Source organism: Xiphophorus maculatus, chromosome 22, assembly GCF_002775205.1.
Source record: "Xiphophorus maculatus strain JP 163 A chromosome 22, X_maculatus-5.0-male, whole genome shotgun sequence".
NCBI lineage: Eukaryota > Metazoa > Chordata > Actinopteri > Cyprinodontiformes > Poeciliidae > Xiphophorus > Xiphophorus maculatus.
In genome coordinates this window covers 18,017,013-18,033,582 of record NC_036464.1, presented here as the reverse complement: position 1 = coordinate 18,033,582, position 16,570 = coordinate 18,017,013, and positions in this window count along the sequence as shown.

The following is a 16,570-nucleotide window of genomic DNA, read 5'->3' as shown; positions in this document are numbered from 1 at the left end:
ATTTTCTCCATTAGTTATTTCAACAACTAAGCTGTGTCCATGCTGTAAAATGAGACAAGTTTTTCATTTATAAAAGATCTTTCTTGGACTTTGGATATGGGCGTTCTGTCTCTATGTAACTTGCAAGAACCTTCCTTCCGCCTTGATAAGTGCTCATTAGTGCATCCAAGCATTACTGTCCTTATTCTTTTATGACCTGATATATGTCAATTTATAGCTGAACAAAGGCTTCTTTGAATATCAAACATTAGAGGACAATTCTAATGTTTGGTATTCAACAAACATATACTGTACTTCTTGACTTAATAGCTGTGAACTCCTTCCCAAGTCTTCCATAATACTGCCAGTTTCCTATATTGTACTGCCATTGTCCCAAGTGAGCATCTCTGGTAAATAAAGCAACAAACTCAAAGTATGGAAAATGTAATGTCAAGGTTAGGCTATAAAACATTTTACTAAGCTTTTTAAACTCTCACAGAGCATTGTTCAGTCCATAATCTGAAATTATAAAGGGCTCTGAAGAATGAGCCGTGTAGGTCAGTGTTTCCTAACCCTGGTCTTCAAGGCACACTGCCCTGCATGTTTTAGGTATTTTCTTGCTTCAGTCCAGCTTATTTCAATTGATGACTGATTAACAGGCATTTGTTGAACTGCAATCAGATGAATCAGGCACATTAAAGCAGGGTAACCTCTAAAACATGTAGGACAGTGTGCCTTTAGGACCAGGGTTAGGAAACACTGATGTAGGTGACACAAGAGCACAGGAAAAAAAAGATGCAGCCAGATTTGGTAAAAACTGAACTTTTTAGACGATGGGCGAAAGTAAAACCCTATTAATGTGTCAGAATGGGTCAGTCAAAGCCCAATTGAAAATGGACTCTCCCTATTCATCTGACTCTATTTTCATACAATGGGCAAACATTTCAGTCTCTAGATGTACGAAGCTGACAGATTCACCCAAAAGGACTCACAGCTGTGATTGCAGCAAAATGCAGTTTGCCAAAGTATTGACTCGGTGGAGTTCAATACAAATGTATGGCACACTTTTCATTTATTTGCGAAGGAAAAATTAAAAACCATGTCTCATTCAGCATTCACTTCAAGTTAAGGACAACAGTTAGTTCCAGGGGATTTTAAAATGAAAGTGGTTGTTTGTGTGTCTTGTCAGATGAAACCAGTTTATTTGGGTGAGACACAAACAGTGCCTATCTCTGATCTGAATTATGTCTCCCTTTTGCTATTGTTGTGAGATTTTTATGGAGAATCTTTCTACTAATTATAAAGTGCAAGAGCTGCCTGGCTGCTGGTTGTATGATGTGAATGCAGTGTTGTGACAGCCCTGCGGCTATAAACACAGACAGACTGACAGATAGAAGGTGGCAAAACTTGATTTTGCGGCAATGCTTCTTGACGGCAGTTATGGGAGTCTGCCAACGATGGAGCATGTGTACACAGACTGCAGGGAAACAAGTCACATAGTCATTTACAGTATATCATGCACTACAACTAACAAGGCCTTAGAAGTGTTAGTTCTGCTGTCACAACACTCAGTTCCCACAGTAAACACAACCAGATCTCCCACACACACACCGGCCTTTTTGCATTCAAGTTCCAGAGAGGTTACCTCAGAGTTTAACTTGTCATGCACACCTCTGTCCGTCTTTGTTTTTGCTTGCAGAGATGTTGAGATAACTCTAAAGGGCATTATGAGCATCTGAAATCAGAATCCGTTCTTGAAAACATTCAGTTTTGTGGGGTTAAACAGAGGTGGCACCTATTGTATCCCTGCGCTGTCAGAGCGTAGCCCACACCTCTGACCCCTCCGACTCTGGACCATAAACAATTTTTCTCCTCCAGTCAGCCCCTCCTCTTCAACAGACCTTGACTCATGCACCCCCAGGGGCCACCAAATGTGAAAAGGCAGACACCCCACCCCTACATCGACTTGCCCATGTCTCCCTGAGACCACAACAGGAACCACATTCTTTCCTTTGTGGCCACTCTTTCATCCTTCTTCTCCAGCACAGCACCAGAAATAACCTGCGGGGAGCGTTGTCTGGCAAAGAGGGGTCCTTTGTCCAGGTCATCCCATGGTGTATGCAGACAAATGCACTGTCTTTCTAACTTTCTGTCTAGTTTATGCATTAAATTCAAGAACACATGATATGCAGTGACATAAGCGGAGCAGATGTCAGTTGGTGCGTTTTTTTTCTGCTGGTCGGAGCTCTTCCCATGAACTCGGAAAGATCTGTTCTTGCTGAAGACACCTAGTTTCATGTTCTTCACACAAGACGCTCTTAAATGTTTTAGATCATCAAATAAATGTTAATATCAAAAAACGGCTGAATAATTCTAATAAGCCGTTTCAAACTGATGATCATGTCTTGTGAGGAAAAAGCTACACAAATCAACTTGAGCATAAGTTGAAAAAAATATATATATAATACCTCCTTGGTAAATTATTCCCTATTAACTAGATAGTTTTTTTTTTGGCAGTTTCAATAATTACACAAAAGACTTGTTATTGCCAGACCTGTATTATCTCAAAAAGCAACATATCATGTTTAAATTTGAAGAAAATCAAGAACAGATGATAAAGATATGATGTCCATCAACCTAGGAAGTGCTTTAAAGATCTTTTATAGGCTTTAGGACTGAAACAAACCACTTTAAGAGCCATTTTCCACAAATGGACGAGCAGTGGCGAGCCCCAACACCAAAAACTATTAGTCAAAATAAGCACAAGGAGTCATCTAATTTTAGCAAAAAAAGAATTTGATGATCTTTCACACATCTGTGGACTGACAAGATCAAATCTGAACCTTTTGAAAGGTGTGTATCCTGTTATACCACCTTGGTAGAACTACCACAGCACTTCAGAAACAGAACCTCGTGTCAACAATTAAACATGGAGGTAGAAATGTAATTTAAGTAGCAATGAATTCTGCTGTCTGTCAAAAAACATCCTTGTTCATCATTTTCTGACCTTAAGCTCAAGCACACTTGGGTTGGGCAGCAGGACAAAGATCTGAAGCACAACAGGAAGTGAATGGCTAAAATAACAACAGCAAAAATAAATGGACATTTGAGGTGGACTAGTCAAAGTAAAAAAAAATATACATATATAATCACGGAAGAACTGTTTATTTTATATAGTCAGGTTGGATCTATAGAAGTGGCTCATTCTTATTGAAGCACCAACCAGTTTGAAAAGCCCGGCAAATGAAAGCAGCTGCTCCTGTGAGACACGATCCAACAGGACAAGACAGTACGAGGTGTGGTGTGTTTATCTTTCAGTAAGGCTTCCTTCATTTACACACGCACTTCCTTCATCATAGATAACCCTTTAGACATGCAGTAAACATTCCCCTATTTTTGTATTGTGCTCTCATCTGCATGGACAAGTACATTTTCTCTCTTTCACACTCAAGCTGGGCCTTGTAGAAGTTTAATCTTTGGGATTTAAAAGCTCATTAAACTCAGTTTACTTAGCAGCTCTTGTACGGCCGATCCAGTAATTTATTTTAAAAAGCCACGCCTGCTTTTTGACATGACTTTATAACTACCACTTAGGTCATTTTATCTCTGATCACATAAATGTGTTACATTCTAAATAACCATGTTGACCCGTCATGTTGGAACAGTAAGTTGACAAATAAAACATGCCGGTAGAACAAGGATTTTGTCATGCACAAAGGTGAGGGTTTTGCCATATTTGCCATGACATCACTGCGTTATGATGCTTTTTCTGTCGTTATTTAAGGACAAACCGGTGGAAATAAAATTTCAAAAGCAATTAAATGAGATGTCACTTTTAAGCAGCCAACTTCCAAAGGTGAGTGAATCTTCATCAGCACAAACATAATGTTTTGTAAGTGTGGTTTGAGATCAGCAATGTGATTATTGGGACATCAGTGTTATGCATGTTACAGGGTAAATTACTGTGTGAAATGTACAGAGAGGTGATGCTGCTGCTTTTTTTTTTACTTAAAGAATATCTTCCCACATTAGGGAAACACAAAACAGATATGAGTTTGTGACAGGAATATAAAATTATATATATATATATATATATATATATATATATATATATATATATATATATATATATACATATTTCCTTAAGTTTCATGCAGAACTTTTACAGTTTGGAAACGGTTTTGGTTACTGGATAGCTGTTGATCCTTTAGGAAGATTCTGTAGTGTTTTGAAATAAGGAGGGGATTAAACATTTTATTGTGATCTCACCCATCCCAAAAATAGTCATCCAACAGTGCGCTGTCTTATCCAAAGCAAAGTGGACAGACAGCTTGTCATGTTTGGTTTGCGTGGAGTACCCACGTGCAGAGAATTGCAGAACAGATAACCTCAATGCAAGTAACACGTGAAACTTACAATGTGCAATGCAGAGTTGCACAGAGGAGATCAAACAGGGCAACAAAGAGAAATATGAAGAGCAACGCAGGGAGTCAGTTGAAAAACTTGTAGACTTAAATACTGAGGAAGAGGTGGGAGTTACAAAGTAACCAGAGGAGTTAATTGCTGGTAAAGAGGAACAGCTGGGGAACAGAGCAGGTGGAGGAAAGTTAGGAGATGAGAAACAAGTGCAAGGAGAAGCAGGCTGAAAGATAAATGGAAAATGTAAACAGTAACCAGAAAGACAAACTACTGTACAGAACCCAACTCTAGTACACTAATAATAATAAAAAATACTACTAATTATTATTATTATATGCACTCCAAGAAGTAAACACACATCGGCCAGATCTAAGTGAATAACAAATAAATTATTAAAACTGGAAACACACGTAAGACTTTTCCAAACACTTACAAATCATGACACAGCTGTGTTCTTGGAAGCTGTGATCTGGCCTCCTTTGTTACCTTGCCAACCAGTGCTTGCTTTTGTTGGTCGACCTTCCCAGCAAAAGGTAACAATGGTCTTGAATTTCCCCCACTTGGTGCACAATCTGTCCATGCAATTGAAGAATAGCTGTCGAAGCAGCAGCAGTCTTCAAAACACTCCGAGACCTCAGGAAATAAATCTGTCTCCTTCAACTATTTATTTCATGACCCAACACCCCGTAGAGAGTGATGGTGACTCATCAGAGGTCGCAAAGTAACAAACATGGGTTTCAAATAATCACATTATTACTCATGTACTGTAAGCAAATTATTCGATCGCAATCAAATACGGGGGGGAAAAGGGGGACTGCATAAGAAAATATCTGAAAACAGCTAAGTGAAAGAGTGAGGGGGCCTAATGTTCATAACAGTTAAAATGTTTTACAGCTTAATTTAATAACCATCAGAGAAAATCTAACATCTTAACTGTGTTTCTCATGATCAAGAATCAAGAGTTTAACTTTGTTATTCTAACAAGGTTACAAGTTTGTTTGTGTCTAAGGTCTCCACTACACAGATCTCTCTCTCTTTCTCTGTGCTTGTTGGTTTTCATTGAACACAACTTTTAGACAAAGGAGAAAAAAAAGGTGGAGAAACGTGTAGGCGAGCAGATGGAAAGCAGAAATCTTACACCAGTTTGTGGTTGAGGAGGGCATAACCGAGAGGTTCAAAAGTAAAAGAACAAGTCTGCTAGGCAGTCACTCAACCTGTTTACATTCATTTCTTCACATTGTAGTTTGTACACTTATCAAAATAATCATTTTGGGATCACTTTGATAACGGCTGTTTCATTAATAGGTGACAGTTTAAACCAACAAAGCAAACGGGTAGTACAGGATTCACTAACGGAGGAGGAAAATGTTTGCCCTGCATTTTTCATTTCTCCCTTTCCAACAAACCGGCTACATTTCTGGATGTTTTTCGCTTGCCAATATTATCTGGTTAAGCATCTCCTGCTTAATCCAGGCCATTTAAAATCCAGCCTGGATTATAACCAGTCACCTTTCTCACGGAACCTGAGAATAATCAATCATTCTATCATCGTCTCACATATACTGCCACTAGATGGAAATCGTCATGAATCGATGTTTTTTTTTTTTTATCTCAACAATAACATATAATATTAACATTTATAAACTCAACAGATATTGCATTGATAATTCCAAAGAAAGTCCTTCTTGGAAAAGCTGTGGAGTATTTCTTTCTCCACAAAGAGATGGAGGGGAAAATGTTGCCTTTGCGTCTGAAGATTTATGTTTTCTGTGTCCATGTTTAGACACAGCAATGGTTCATCCTTACTATTTCTTAGGGTTGTAAACTACATTGATCAACATAGATGAGTTTAAACCACATTCCTCTGAAAATGGTACAGAACTGAGAATGACAAAAGAAGCCACCGGTGTTATGTTGGCATAATTTTTATTCCTATTAATTTTTTCTCCATGTTCCTCATCAAGCATTTACCCATATGTCAATGGTTTATGTCAGTTGTCTAATTTGAAATCTGCCTAGAAAAACTTTATTACCATACTTAAACACAAACAATTTGTTGAAAATAATAATTAAAAAATAAAGAGGGAAATGACCACTATTAGCCACAAGACGTCATATATGGCTCACATCCATTCAGGAAAAAGTAGCAGTCATTTCACTGACTGGCCTTTTGCCAAAGCATGATGTATAGCAGGGATGTTTCTCATCTCTTGAGCATAAAACTATCAGAATTGGAAGAAACATTTCATAAATATTGTTGCCCAGATATAAAATGATCAAAAGAGGGATCAGCAAAGTCTACGTATGGGTCTGTCTAACGAAGTGTACGTGTTTTGGTTAAGCATTCGGTCTGTTTAACTATTTTGAGCCACAGTGGCCACAGTTTTTGAAATGTTGAAGTCATGTGAAATACTAAGCAGAAATGGGAGCTATGACTGTGATTTAAAGGCATGTTTTAGATGTTTTTATCAGAGTTGTACAACCATTATGGTTTGTATTTTTACACCACGTGCAAGATATAAGTAGCAATTTATTTTAAATGAACATCCTCTTTTTTTTAACAAAAAATTGTTTTGCTGCATATTTATATGTCTATTCAATGTATGGGTAATGTATTCTTCCCCAGAGATGAAAATTTGTTAAAGATTTGTAACATGTGGAACATACTTTAAAGGTCGAAACAAAGCTGTCAAGGCACCACATTTTTATTTATGAGGTCTTACTCTGAAAACTGAGTAATAGATGAACATTTTGTGGAAAATAAATAAAGTGTAATAGGGACTAATGTCAAAAACAGCCTCGAACTCACTGCTCATAAAACGTCTTCCTCTTTTTCTCCTGACACCCAATCAATCTGTTCCTGGCATCCTGTTCTCTGCTCAGGTCCACACACACACACACCTTTTAATATGGTTCTGTTTTGTTCCTTACAGGTTGCACAACGCTTTGTTGTGACACTGGACCAGGGTGTAGGCCTTTGTCGTTGGCTGACAGGAACTTCCAGTATTAACAGTGTGTAGCGCACATGAACTGATGACCCTGTGATTTTAGGGCATTTTAGTCAGTTTCTTGCTAACTCCGCAGACTTGAGTCTGGGTTTGGAGCATCTCACAGAAGCATTTCTATCCATGGAACATTTTCACATTTTGTCATCTTGCAGTCAATATCAAAGCGTATTTAAATATGAGACTTTTTTGCCCACTTGCACATGTGTGGCAGGAAGCGAACAATGAAAATGCACCATTCCTCCATTGTGGTGACAGCATCATGACTTGGGAGATGCTTTTCATTCACAGGGAAATGGAAGCTGATTAGAGGTTCTGGGAAGCTGGACAGAGCTAAATACGTGCACTCCTAATTAAAAACTTGTTATAGGCCAGGGCTGCTTGATTTTGGGAAAACATGGGGTAAAGCATAATGTTGGTCAATGCAGTGTTTACAATAAATAAACAGATATGCAACTCATCGTTGTTCGTGTCTTTCTGCTTCATGATCTCTGCAAATATAATTATTACCATGATTCTCAATGATGATTTTTATGCTACATTAAAGGGTGTTTTATGTATTTTCCATTTCATACCACAATCGAATAACTACGTCACCCTCGCTTGTTATGACAATGCTGTTGCTGCATTCCAGTTGCCTCGGAAGTCATTTGTCACACCCAAGGTAGCAGAGTTCCAGTTAACAAAGTGGGAGCAGTCAGAATGTCAATATTAAACGTTATTCGCAGTACGTCTTACGAACATCTTTTTAAGCTTTACTTTTCATAAGCATACACCGCTTTCAATATGTTCAGTTTAAATTGTTGGCACTTCATGTAGCGTTGATTTTAAGCAAGCTCTTACAAGTATGTCTCGCAAAATAAACATGTTTTCACTACTATTTACTACTGTTGATGTGAGGACCCACTGAAATGCAAAGTCGGCCTTACAGATCATAACTGGGGGAAGTCGGGAGTTTCCTCAATGTCGTCCATTGATTCCATTCACAACTTAGAAGCAGATCAAGTTCCACCAGGTGTGCTGCCGCTAGTCTGGAGGAGCTGTGTGCAGGAGGCACTGTGGGGTGGGAGGCCAGTTAGGGAGTGAAGTCTTTGGAGACTGCATTGGGTTAGTGTATGAGCAAGTGTTAAGGCAGTCCAATGGTTGCCGTGGGAGATTGGAGACTTTCTCAAGCATGTGAATGAGTCAAAATAACTCTCCAGGTATGTCTATGATGTGGGAATAACATGATAACATGATATAGACCTTACATTATCAAAGGCATTACTAGTACAGAGAGCCTGAGTGCACAAAACTAAAATAATTTATTGTTTTTTTTTTTACTGTGGTTCATTCAGTTCTTTGCAATATTGACACCGCATGCATTGATATTGCCACAACCACAAATTTACAGTATATTGTAAATTGAGTAGATTTATTATTACTTGTAAATGTTCAAGTAAAAATAAATCTTGCCCACAAACATATCTGTGGGAACTGAAACTAGACATTACTCAGCACTGCAAAAAGAAAAAAAAAGAAGCACAAGTTAAAATTTCATTCTTTCTGAAACTTTAACAATAATTTTCTTAAATGTAAATCACTTATGGGACATAAAAACATCTGTCTGTGCCAGCATTTTTCAAAGGCCAGCTCTCATTGCCAGACTGCGCGCGCTCTCTCTCTCTCTCCATCAGCGTCTGGCAGCGACTGCAGCAAACGAGCTGGTGACTTGTATCTCACGCCTCTTGCCAAGACATGTTTTTCCTCTGGACTGTTTCATCTCTCCCGCTTTTATCACCACTCATTTTTTCAACAGAAAAAAAAAAATCTTTTCTTCGCTTTGCCTGTACTTTTTCTCTTTCACGGTTTTGTTTACATTCACAGGGGATGGAAGTCACAGACTCAGGAAGATGCAGCAGGAGTCGCGCTGTTCTCTCCTTTTCTTTGTGTTTTCCTTCCCCCCTCTTTTTTTTTTTCCTTTGCTGAAATGCAACCGGCTGCCATGCTAGGGGTTTCCAAACTAGTGTCTGTGTTAGGAGGGTCCCAGGAGAGCAACCCCACCATAATAGTGGGGTGGAGTGGGCTGGCAAAGGCATGAGAGGGAAAATGAATAGTGTGCTGTGGGGTTTTCCGAAGCTTAACTCCTTAAGGCCTTTGTAGACAACATTGTGTTGAAATTTTCCTGTATTTATCTCAGCATACACATTGAACATGTGATGAGGGACAAGGGTTGATGAATGCTTTGTGGCTGGTCTGCACTCATATGTGGTTAAAAAGTGTCAGTCTGTTGGTTGTAACATTGGAAGTTTGTAGAGACGTTGTTTAAACTTGGCTGTTTGTGGCCTTGTAGCCAAATGGTTTGAGTCTGACAGAAATGTTGCTTCTCACAAACTTCCCTTGTTCAGTATTGTTAGATCTATTTATGAGACGTTTTTTTCTATGACATACTGAAGGTCGATAATGAGCATTTATGAAATTTAAAAGGCTCTTATTGAAAAACACAGTTTATACAAAGTTTCAATAGGTTCCTCGCAAAAGTTTTGCATTCCCTCTCAATAAGTATTCCCTCGCAAAAGTATTGCAAATTTAATGCAATACTTTTACTTTTACATTTTACAGAAGTATTGCATAACGATGCAATGCTTTTGGTTACCTCGCAAATTTTTTGCAATCTCATGCAATAAGTTTTGCTTTCCCTCACACTAGGTATTGCGTTCTCTTGCAATAATGTACTTGTCAGCTCATGAGGCATCTTGAATACTGAAAGTCTTTCTGGTGTAATGGGTTTGTTTAATGTTTTTCCATGCAAGTTAATATTTATTTAATGAGATATCTTTTCTTTCGGGTAAAAAAAAATGCACCACAAAATGCAAAAGCATAACAGGTCAATCATCGGCTTCATATCTCTTTCCATTCCTTCTAAGACATAAATAGAAACTTTCTGTGAAAAGGAAAGATGGAAAAAAGCCATCCAAACTATTTGGACTATTTTTGAGTTATTTTCATGGGATAATAATCTCCCAGTGTTGAACGTGTCTTTTTCATTTTGACAGTTGGAGTGGTTAATGAAGGGCTGTGTTCATATGCAGTCCCTTCTCCACCTTACACAAACAAATATGACTCACGTTGATCAATTTTCAACCAGTTTTTGCACCAAAGAGTTAAGAAATTAGAAACAGAAGATTTTTAAATCCTCTGGACCATTGTCCAGAGGTCTCACCATGTGCGCATTAACATTCACACTTCCCTGCAGCCATTCTGAGCAAGCTCTGCACTAGTGGAAGCCTAACCCCTTAGTTTCTCTTTTTGGAGACGGTCCAGATAATTGACAGATTTTCTTGGGTACCCTAAAGCTTTGTCTACAACAATTGATTGTTTCCCCATGAAGTTCATAAATGATTACTCAAATCTGATCTGCGGGACAGAAGTTGGTATTGTTGCCTTGCAGCTGAAAGGCCAGGATTTGAGACTGCATAGTTTTTTATATTCTCCCAACACATGCATGGGTTCTCTTCATTGTGTTTCTCTGTTGTCCTGGCTTGGACTACTGACCTATCCTGGATGAGCCCGGCCTCTCGTCCAATGACAGCACCCGGGGTCTACGAGGATGAACATCTCAAACCAAGGCAATGTAACCAGCAGCTATAACCAACAGTGGGGCCTTTGAATTAACAATGGTCGGAAAATAAAGCATCCCAATCTCACAAAGAGAAGAATTATGTCTCAGAGCTTTTAGAGATGATTGTACTGTAGCTGCTCTCTGGGTTCAGTCATCCCCCTACATTTCTCAACTAAGTCTATCTGAAAAGAGTTTCCTCTTTTCTCAGAGAACGTGTGCACTTGGGCATTGAGTACGTGAAAGAGCTCGTGTGCATGCATCTGTGCCTCGTTCCTCATAGCAGCTCGTGGATTCTCATGCAAAGGGGTAAGTCCTGCTACAGCTGTAAATCTTAACGGGAAGCTGATAAATTGGAGAAGCAGTGACAGGTCTACTTCCTCCTCTCAGAGTGGACTCTATTGCCTTGGGAAAGATGTGCCCCTCGCTCCTCCTTCGAGGTCAGATCAGTGAGTGCACAGAAGGAGACAACAAAAAAAAAGAAAAAAGATGGAGAGCTCAACCACCCCCAGCCCCCTACCCTACTCCTTCTTACCCCACCCCTTCATCTTGCTGATTATGAGGCTATGTCAAAGGAAGGGAGGAGCAAGTCAAAAGAACCAGAACAAGTGGAAACATCTAGATCTCAGGCAGGCGTGAAGCGCATCAACTGACTCACTCAGCATGCTACACAAACAACGACTGCCTCCTACACAGGCCACTGCATTCTTTAATCACTCAAAGGCATATGTAGACTGTACACAAACAGTGCAGGCACAGCGTGCACACTTGGAAAGCACTCGCTGTGCAAACATGGAAGGAGGCCTTTCTTTTTTTTTTTTTCTTTGTCATGGACATGCAAACCTATAAAGAGGCAGGAAAAACACACACCGGCTCCGTCTGTGCTCTCCCATAGAGCTCCATTGTTCTCACTGTCTTTCTCATTTTATTTTATTTTATTCAGGTCGCTGTGATGCTGCATGCGCATTTTAAAGGCACCGACTATTTGCAGTCAATTGCCCTGATCTTCCACACAAAGCCTGACTTAGTTTCTGTTTGTGTGTGTGTGACACCGAGATTGAAGACGTAAAGGGAAGTGAAAACATGGTCTTAGAAAAGAAAGTTAAGGCCCATAATAGGATGCCAAAAAAAAGAGGTGCAGACAGATGAAAGCATTCAAATTGTAAGCCTCTCTTTGTTACTTCCTCCATTAGTTACAGGTGTAACCCGGTCGCTCTTTAGAGCAAAGCTAAATCACGTCAGCCTTGAGGTCTTTACTCGTATGAAAATTGTAAAAAAAAATTAAAAAAGAGGCACAGCCAGTGCAACACACGATGTACCGCTACTTGCGCGATAATGGCAAGCTGCAGAGTGCTTTACCAAGGATTTTTCTAAGCAATAATTTTCTCTCCCGCAGCCCAGATCAAACAGAACTATCTGCGTATATCCTTGACATGGACCCACACCAAAGAAGCAACAGTGGATCACGCTGATTAGTAATCTGTCAGTACTTGGTGGGAACCTGAAGCACTGAGGCCGACCGCATAAAGAATATCCTCCACCCGGCAGGATTTGACGGCATTCCAGAATCCTGTACGCTCCTCCTCCCCGCAGGGTTTCAAAAACAAAATGACTGAATTCATCCATCATGCCGACGGGGCTGCTAATGAGTATCTTGCAAAGAGGGATATGGGTATGTCATTAAAATGTCTGAACTGGTTCTTGAAGGAGAAGGAGCAGGTTTTCTGATGAGTTGAACAAGTCTGTTAGGGAAGACAAACAAGATTCAGAAGTTTGTGATTTTTTTTTTTTTTTACAGTGGAACACCTAATTTGCCCAATACCTGTATTTTTCTAATTTAAAAGTTTAGTAAAGGTTTGAGAACAATACTACATCCCAATTGTGTTTGACTGAGAACCGGTGACTCTCTATGTCTTTTAAACTCTAGTGAATTTATTGTCACATTCAAGAAACTATTTTGAGATTGCTTAAGCTTTATGGAATGGTTCTTTGTCCTATGATCATAAAGGGCCAAACATGGTTAGCTACAATTCTCAGGAATACAATAGCAATCAGGTACCACCAATAAGTGGTCCAAAATATGATCAAATAAATTCTGATACAGCACTTAAGAGCAAAGTAACACTATCAGACTATACAAGAAGCAGAAAGAGTTGCTTAAGAACTCAGGCAGCAATGTTTCTCTACCAGCCAATGTTTGCTCTGCATGGTAACTCATTGTTTTAGGCGTACTGACTCGTGATAGCGTCGAATACTTCAATTACTAATTCAGATTTCAAATCAAATGTTTACAATAGCATCACAATGAAAGTTTCACAGCACTGTTTGACAGAAGGATAGCTCCCAGCACTGCTAGCATGTCTAGCTGTACTCAGACCTGCTGTGTAAAAAAAAACCCAAAACACACTGCAGTCTCTTACTTGCACGTGTGAATGCTGTGAGTGTACTTCTAACAGCAAATGATCCATTAGCAGGAAAAAGCAGTGTTGTTTCCTGATCTAAGCTTGGCTAATGGCTCTGCTGCTAAGCCTCCATCTGCGATCACACAGCATTCCATGCATCCTCAGTCCGACAGCCTGGCCATCTGGGCCTCCACTCAACAGTCTGCAATGCAGCTCCTCCTCTACAGTAAACCTTTCACCATGCGCCACATGAGACCAACCTTATTGCAATAGAAAATTGAAAAGCAACAACAACAACAAAACAAAAACCTCAATCATTCTGCATGGAGTCAGAAATAAATGTTACAACTTTTGCACCAAGTCTTGATATGTTCTAATTCTGGTAAGAACTCCTGCAAAAACCAGTATTTCAACATTTTCACCAGAGGCGGGGACTTCATTCTGCAACTTCAACACAAGATGAATTTTCATGTATTGATATTACTTTTGACTCCACTAAGCGACGGTTTTCCACACATAGATATTCAGTCTCAAAGCAGGCAAAAAACCCCTAAAAACTAAGAATAATAAGAACTGATAATTATTTTTTGTTTTAATGTTTGACATCAGTCATGCAATTGTTTAAAGAAAGCAAATTAAAGTCTCTCAAGAATTAACTATTATTTTGGTATGTAGGAAATAAAAATAATTTCTTAAATCCCAAATTCATTAAACAGAAAATGTTTTAGTTTCAGTCAAAAAAAAATAAAAATAAAGAGATGAAAAATGGTCTTTCATCTTTGTACACTGTGTTTGGAAACACCTGGTTTCAGCATAATATGTGAATAGTCCCAGAAAGATAATTACTACAAATATTTCAGACATCAACTATTTGGGATGTAGCATTCTCTCTAACATGTTTTCGCGGAGACCTAATCTGCCCAGGCAATCAATTGTCTTGTAGTTGCCTCTCTTGATTAGCCAGAAACCCACCAATTAGTCTATCCGGGGGACTTAATTTGAACCTAATTAGCATTTTCATGTTCATTTGTTATCTACCCAGCAGCTAATGCCAGGATGATAACATCATGGACTGCTGCCTACTCGTCTGCCCTTGTTTACAGATGTGAGCGCACGGCAGGCGCCTTTCCTGGACGCACCCAGCCAGAGGGTGGAAGAACAGGCCTGATGGATATCACACTGATTATTCTCACTATGGCTGTGCAATCTTCACGACATAGTTACAGAGACCCGAACCGTTGGATTTCCTACAAAAAAGGAAAAAACAAATTCAGTCTGACTTTATCCGTCTTTGGTTTAATTAACCTGCAGACCAGCGTTAGCACATCAGTGTGTAATTTTCCACTACTTCATGCATGCTGTTGCATGTACTTCCAATACATCAAGGATTTCTGCAAACTTTAATTAAAAGTCAACAAAATATACCTGCTTTTCATACAATCATCTCAAAACTGCCCTATAATGACTACATTTTCTAACAGCAATGCCAACTTAAACACATTGATGCGCAACAGTGTTTTAAACATTACGTGTGACAATTATCCAAAACAGTCAAATCAACACAGAAATTATTCCAAAGATAATAAATCAAACTTTCTTTAAGGCCTCATCACTTCCTAAGCCTAAATCAAATGGAACATCTGTGATGTGAGCTGAAAAGAAGAGTTCTTAAGAAAGCATTTACAACTACATCTTTTTAGATGATTGCAACAAGCATTTAGTTTTATTGGCAAGATGAGTCTTGTATAAGTGTAATACCATTTTGTAGAGGGGAAATGACAAAGGTAAACAAAGGAAAGCACTGGAAACCCATATGGTTGTTGTAAGAAACTGCAAAACATTACATATTCACCTTTAAGGCATTTTGCTGGTAAAAGAAACCACATTACTCAAAAAGAAAGGAAATGCTGAAAACATTAACCAGAAGTGGGTGGTCAACATGGAATCCAAAATGTAATCAGTGTTTTGTACTCTGAATTTCTTTTGCTCAAATGTGTGAAGGCTACACTGTGCAAGCAAATGTTCTTGCATTTTTACAAACATCGCCTAACAGGCTAAACCGAGATACTTAAACTTGAACTCCAGGATATTCCAGATATTAAACAGACATAAGACATCAGTAGGCTCAAATGGAAGATCATCCCAAAAACATCTGTGCCCACACACAAAGACATACCTGTCTACTGCCATGCCAAAGGTCAAAGGCAAGCAGGAAGGCCTCAGATGTGGTGTGTGTTTTCTCACCCTGGGGCTGTTTTTAGTAGTCACCTCTGACTAATCACAGATCTAGCTTTGATTATGGCTCTGATGTCCTGAGCCAGCCCTGCTCGTTCCAGTCATTCACACACCAAACTGCAGCCAGAAAAGCAAACACCAGAGAGTCACACTGACAGGGCAGTGGCCTCTGAGGAGCTGAAGCCATGTTATAAATCAAAAAAATTTGACACAGCAGTGAGACAAAGTCTGTTTGCGTCATGCAGAGATTTAAGTCAGTATAGACTTTTAAAGAAGAGGATTTATTGAGTTGCAACTTGCTACAAAAATGATATGTGAAGATAAAAAGTTATTCCTCATTGGTAGACCTGTGCCATATACTTTGGAGAGAAGATCTATTACTTGTTTTGCTTTCCTGTCTCTGAGCCACTGGTTATTTACTGCAGATGTTCAGTGAGGTGAGATCTGCACACTACTGATGTTTTCTGTATAGGTTTACTCCAATGTTTCCAGCAAGATGGATGGATGAGGACTAGCCTGTCCAAAAACACATCTATTTCAGTCCTCCATTGTTTGCCATTCAGTCGTCACTGTGTATGTAGCATGTCAACACTCTGTGTCCTGCGTGAGACGCACTTCTGCTCCAAAAGAAAAATTAACACACGTTTCCTCCCTCTCAGCATGTGTCCTGCCATTGAGTGAAAGACCTTTGCGCTGTCTAATATTTTATCAAACACCCAACGCACTTAGCTGCATGGAACGGTAAATGTTTGGCTGACGCGTTTCCAAAATGGAATAAATGTTTAGCAGCACGATGTTGCAGCCTCTCCTTTGCTCAGACCATCAGTGAAAGAGGCTCAACGCAGATGTTCACCACATTTTTTTCAGCTTTTTATTTTTAAGGACAAATTGAAAACCACAAATCACACATAACTGTGAACCTTTCGCTTCAC